This window comes from Saccopteryx bilineata, chromosome 6 (genome assembly GCF_036850765.1).
Source record: "Saccopteryx bilineata isolate mSacBil1 chromosome 6, mSacBil1_pri_phased_curated, whole genome shotgun sequence".
NCBI lineage: Eukaryota > Metazoa > Chordata > Mammalia > Chiroptera > Emballonuridae > Saccopteryx > Saccopteryx bilineata.
The window spans coordinates 48,312,774-48,319,585 of NC_089495.1; positions in this window are offsets into that span (position 1 = coordinate 48,312,774).

Sequence of the window (6,812 nt, forward strand, 5' to 3'; positions counted from 1 at the left end):
TTTATCATATATGGCCTTTATCATGTTGAGATATTTTCCTTCTATACCCATTTTGTTGAGAGTCTTAAACATAAAATTGTGTTGTATTTTATCGAAAGCCTTTTCTGCATCTATTGATAAGATCATGTGGTTTTTGTTCTTTGTTTTGTTGATATGGTGTATTACGTTAACCGTTTTACGTATGTTGAACCATCCTTGAGATTCTGGGATGAATCCCACTTGATCATGATGTATTATTTTTTTAATATGTTGTTGTATTCGATTTGCTAGTATTTTGTTTAGTATTTTAGCATCTGTATTCATTAGAGATATTGGTCTGTAGTTTTCTTTTTTTGTGCCATCCTTGCCTGGTTTTGGTATGAGGGTTATGTTGGCCTCATAAAATGTGTTTGGAAGTATTGCTTCTTCTTCAATTTTTTGGAAGACTTTGAGTAGAATAGGAACCAAGTCTTCTTTGAATGTTTGATAAAATTCGCTGGTATAGCCGTCAGGGCCTGGACTTTTATTTTTGGGGAGGTTTTTAATGTTTTTTTCTATTTCTTCTCTACTGATAGGTCTGTTTAGGCTTTCTGCTTCTTCTTGAATCAGTCTAGGAAGGTTGTATTTTTCTAGAAATTTATCCATTTCTTCTAGGTTGTTGAATTTAGTGGCATAAAGTTTTTCATAGTATTCTACAATAATTCTTTGTATATCTACGGTGTCCGTGGTGATTTCTCCTCTTTCATTTTGGATTTTGTTTATATGAGTTCTTTCTCTTTTTTCCTTGGTAAGTCTTGCCAAGGGTTTGTCAATTTTGTTGATCTTTTCAAAGAACCAGCTCCTTGTTCTATTAATTTTTTCTATAGTTTTTCTGTTCTCTAATTCATTTATTTCTGCTCTGATTTTTATTATCTCCTTTCTTCGGCTGGTTTTGGGTTGTCTTTGTTCTTCTTTTTCTAGTTCCTTAAGGTGGGAAGTTAAGTGGTTCACTTGGGCTCTCTCTTGTTTGTTCATATATGCCTGAAGCGATATGAACTTCCCTCTTATCACTGCTTTTGCTGCATCCCATAGATTCTGATATGTCGTATTGTCATTTTCATTAGTCTGTATATATCTTTTGATCTCTGCACTTATTTCTTCTTTGACCCATTCATTTTTTAAAAGTATGTTGTTTAGTTTCCACATTTTTGTGGGGTTTTTTTCCTCTTTTTTGCAGTTGAATTCTAGTTTCAAGGCTTTATGATCAGAAAATATGCTTGGTACAACTTCAATTTTTCTGAATTTGCTGATGTTGTTTTTGTGGCCCAACAGATGGTCAATTCTTGAGAATGATCCATGTACACTGGAGAAAAATGTATACTCAGTCACTTTGGGATGAAATGTCCTGTAGATGTCTATCATATCCAGGTGCTCTAGTGTTTTGTTTAAGGCCACTATGTCTTTGTTGATTCTCTGTTTGGATGACCAATCTAGAGCCGTCAGCGGTGTATTGAGGTCTCCAAGTATGATTGTATTTTTATCAGTTTTTGTTTTAAGATCGATAAGTAGCTGTCTTATATATTTTGGTGCTCCTTGGTTTGGTGCATATATATTAAGAATTGTTATGTCTTCTTGATTCAGTGTCCCCTTAGCCATTATGAAATGGCCATTTTTGTCTCTGAGTACTTTTCCTGTCTTGCAGTCAGCATTATCCGATATGAGTATTGCTACACCTGCTTTTTTTTGGATGTTTCTTGCTTGGAGTATTGTTTTCCAGCCTTTCACTTTGAATTTGTTTTTATCCTTGTTACTTAGATGAGTTTCCTGTAGGCAGCATACAGTTGGATTTTCTTTTTTAATCCATTCTGCTACTCTGTGCCTTTTTATTGGTGAGTTTAATCCATTTACATTTAGTGTAATTATTGATACTTGTGAGTTCCCTATTGCCATTTTATATCTTGCTTTCTGTTAGTTTTGTGTCTTGTTTGATCCTTCTCTTTTGTTTTTCTATCTTTTGTTTTTATTTGGTTGTATTCCATACATCTTTCCTCTGTTGCTATCTTTTTTATCTCATGTGCTTCTGTGGTGGTTTTTTCAATGGTGGTTACCTTTGAGTAATGAAAAGGGTCCCTACCCTGTTCATTGTAGCGAACTATTTTGTGAGTACTTTTGCACTCCATCGTCCTTTGCTACTGTTAATCTCCATCTTCTCCCCCTCTTTCTTTTTGTTCAACAAACATTTTTTGTAAAATGCTAGAGGCTCTGGCTGTTTGGTTCAGTGACTAAAGCATCAGCCTGGCATGTGGACATCCCTAGTTCAAATTCCCACCCAGGGAACACAGGAGAAGCAATCATCTGCTTCTCTCTCCCTTCTCTTTCTCTTCCCCTCTCACCACAGCCAGTGGCTCAGTTGGTATGAGCATCAGCCTCAGGCACTGAGGATAGCTCAGTTGATTTGAGCATTGGCCCCAGATGGGATTGCTGGGTGGATCCTGGTTGGAGTGCATTTGGGAGTCTCTCTCATTATCTTCCAAATGAGACTCATTTATGTGAGTCTTCCTCTCACTTAAAAAAAATAAATAATTAGATTGTAAAAACTTTAGACTCTGTAGACTCATCTCTTTTGCAAATACACAACTCTGTTGATATAGTTCAAAATCGGCTAAAAACAATACGTGAACAACTGGGCATAGTTATGTTCTCCTACAACTTTCTTTGCAAAAACAGGCAGCAAACTGGATTTGGCTCATGGACCATAATTTATCAACCTCTGGTATAGACCAATATTTAAGCCTCTAGCTACATGTGACAATTTAAATTTACATTAATTGAAATGAAATAAAACTTAAAAATCAGTTTCTCAGTTGTACTAGCCACATTTCAACAGCTTAGTGACCACAGGTGACCAGTGGCTACTATACTGCCCAACATTTCCATCATCCCAGCACACTTAAAGTGATCTCTCAAGATGTTCAAACTACACTAGAATTCTTTGGATAAAAATGGGGATTGAAAGCATTTTAATCCCTAAACTACTAAACCCTGGTCATTTTTGACACTTACTAAAAGTGAATGACTTACAATAGCCTCAACTCATGTGAAAGCATCATCTTCTGCACAAAATTGCCCTGGTGTGATTTTAAGCAACATTTTAATTTTCACCAGAGATGAGGTGTTAAAAAGCATGTTGAAATTTTATTTAAAAGATTTAAGAATGGAAAACCAAAACTATTTATACAATTAGATTATGGGGTTGGCTTTCATTGATCTTTCAAAACAATAGCTTAGAAAACTAAAGTCTAAAATATGATCATTTAAATTATACCCAAAAATGATGAGTGGGGGTAGCAGTGGGGAAACAGATAAATAAAAATAAATCTGACATAATCATGTCTAGTAAATATATCATTCAAAACTACTACCTGGGGACCTTGACTTGTTGGCTCAGTGGTAGAGCATTGGCCCAGCATGTGAATGTCATGGGTTTGATTTCCAGTCAAGGTATACAGGAGAAGTGACTGTCTGCTTCTCCACCCCTCCCTTTCCCCCTTCTCTCTCACTCTTCCTCCTCTCTTTCCTTTCCTCTTATAGCCATGGCTTGATTGGTTCGAGTGAGTTGGCCCAAGGTGTTGAGGATGGTTCTGTGGAGCATCTGCCTCAGGTACTAAAAATAGTTCAGCTGCTGAGCAATGAAGCAATGGCCCCAGATGAGCAGAGCATTGCCCCACAGGGGGCTTGCTAGGTGGATCCTGTTTGGGGTGCATGTGGAAGTCTGTCTTTCTGCTTCCCCTCTCTCACTTAATAAAATATATAAATAAATAATAAAATCAATAAATTAAAATAAAAAGAATCAGAGATGGATGAAAGATGGGATAAGGGCAATTCCTTTTTTAAAATCATAAGCTATAAGAGTCTCCAAACAATGACATGGTAGCTTGCAAAACTACACAGCACATAAGGAGTAGAGGGAAGGACTTTAAGAGAAAATAGCATCACAGCATTTCCCATCTCTTCATCAGATTTGCATAAGCTTCCTTCCCCCCTTCTTCCTTGTGCACTGTATGATGACTTAGGTGGACACAGTGCTTTTTTTAAACATATTATATTTTTTTTTAATTTTTTTTTTTACAGGGACAGAGAGAGAGTCAGATAGAAGGATAGATAGGGACAGACAGACAGGAACCGAGAGAGATGAGAAGCATCAATCATCAGTTTTTTGTTGTGACACCGTAGTTGTTCATTGATTGCTTTCTCATATGTGCCATGACCGCGGGCCTTCAGCAGACCAAGTAACCCCTCGCTCGAGCCAGCGACCTTGGGTCCATGCTAGTGAGCTTTTTACTCAAGCCAGATGAGCCGTGCTCAAGCTGGCAACCCCGGGGTCTCGAACCTGGGTCCTTCCGCATCCCAATCCGAAGCTCTATCCACTGCGCCACCACCTGGTCAGGCAGGACACAGTGCTTTTTGCCCACCTGTAATTCTCTTTGAAGAGGGAGAATTGATACACCAAGGAAAACACAAGAATTAATGGCCTGAGCGAAACAGCTCCAAACAAAGTTTGTCTCTGCAGCCCATTAGAAAGCAAATGCATGCAGAGCTAGCCACAGCTGCAGCAATGAAGGTTTGTCTTCAAAAAAAATCACGGCAGCAATGACAGAAGAGAAGCTGAAGAGTCCAAGAGCAGGGCAATTTGTTCTTGACGTTGAAGCTCACACTCTGACAAGAGATCAAAAAGAAACGCATTCAGTTAAACTTGGCACAGGTCGGGGCCAACAACCTCATTCCAAACTACATCATTTTATAATTAAAGATCAGAAGTGCCCAAAATAAAAAGAACAACATTAATCACATCTTTAAAATAGCAGTGTACAAATCAGTCCCTCTTATTTCAGAGAAACTTAGACAACTTCCAAAGGGCATCTTCCTGTGCAGTTGACACACTGTATTCTGTTTGACCCACTCCGGAATCAAAAGTCTGATGTGGCCTCAGTGGGAATCCTAGATTTACCTACATCAACCTGGGAAACTGTGACAGCAGTCTGAACGTGATTGCAGTCTCATTCTCTCTGTGACAGTCATCATCCCCACTCGCTTGCCAAGCCCCCTGTATTCTCTGACTCAGTTTCCCCTTATAAAAATGGTCAAAGGGTGAGCCTTCTTGTAGGAATTTATGGGATTTGATGTAGTTTCTGAACACACGTTTTGAATATCAAGGCAATGAATTCATATGACCAAGTAAAAGAAGTGTGTTTCTCTCAAGCAGTGCTTCTCAGATCTTATGAGATACACATCACTTGGAGATCCTGTTAGAATTCTGATTCAGGAGGCCTGGGTGAGGACTGAGATTTATCATTTTTAACTATTTCCCAGATGATCATGGTGATGCTAATGGTCTACAAAGTACACATTAAGTAATAAGCTAAGTTGCACATTAATTTCCATGCTCAAAGAATGGTTTTTAGGTTTGGGGTTGATAGAGGTTATTATTTTTAAATGCAGAATTGAAAAACATTAGAGTGAGATTGACTCTAGGTCACCCTGGTCAGCAAACTGCTGCTCGTGAGCCACATGTGGCTCTTTGGCCCCTTGAGTATGGCTCTTCCACAAAATACCATGTACGGGCGCGCAGGTTATAATAATAATGTACCTACCTATATAGTTTAAGTTTTAAAAATTTGGCTCTCAAAAGAAATTTCAATCATTGTACTGTTGATATTTGGCTCTGTTGACTAATGAGTTTGCCGACCACTGAGAGGTTACCTATAAACTTTTCAGTTGTAAAGACTGTTTACTAGGGTGGTGCACACACAATATCATGTATAAAAATGTGTTGTAGAAAGTTTAAGGGACACGCCCGCAGTCAAACCACAGAGCAGTGACAGAGCAGTAGATGCTTGGTCTGGCTTCCTTTTTTTTGTGACAGAAAAAAAGAGAGTCAGAGAAAGGGACAGATAGGGACAGACAGACAGGGAGGGAGAGAAATGAGAAGCATCAGTTCTTCATTGTGCCATCTTAGTTGTTTGTTGATTGCTTGGTCATTGATTGCTTTCTCATATGTGCCTTGACCATAGGGCTACAGCAGAGCAAGTGACCCCTTGCTCAAGCAAGGAAACTTGGGCTCAAGCCAACGACCTTGGGCTTCAAGTCAGTGATCGTTGGGCTCAAGCCAGAGACCAGGGGTCTATGATCCCACATTCAAGCCAGCGACCCCATGCTCAAGCTGGTGAGCCCACACTCAAGCCGAATGAGCCCACGCTCAAGCTGGTGATCTCGGAGTCTCGAACCTCGGTCTTCCACATCCAGTCCGACGCTCTATCCACTGTGCCACCAACTGGTCAGGCAGGGTCTGGCTTCCTGTAAGCAGTCCCAATAGCAGGTGCTCTGTGATACAGGGGCAGTGGAGAGGAGCCGAGGCAGGAGAGCGGAAGAGAGAAGGGGGGAATTTTATTCTTCACACATCTGCATAACTGAGCTAGACAAAAAGCATGGTCCATGACTTTAAGAACAATTGAAAAAAGTTTTTGGGTAGCAAGGTTCCAGTAAAAGTAATCAATCCACAAAGATTTTATCATTTTTATCCACTTTCCTTATAAACAGTACAATCACATCTGAAAAACCAGGTAAGGTGCTGTGCTTACTATCTAGTAAAAGTTTTATTTCTCTCTACTACAGAGGAAAGAAAGATTTTCATTCTTTTTTTTTAACAGATTTTCAGTGGCTGCCACTGCTCTTCTATGCAATAGCAGGATCCAAATGAGCTGAAAGATTAGAAAATAAACTGGGATTCTCAAAAGACTCTGTTTAGATAGCACATATTCAACATATGATTATTTTATCATCCCCACACAGGTCTC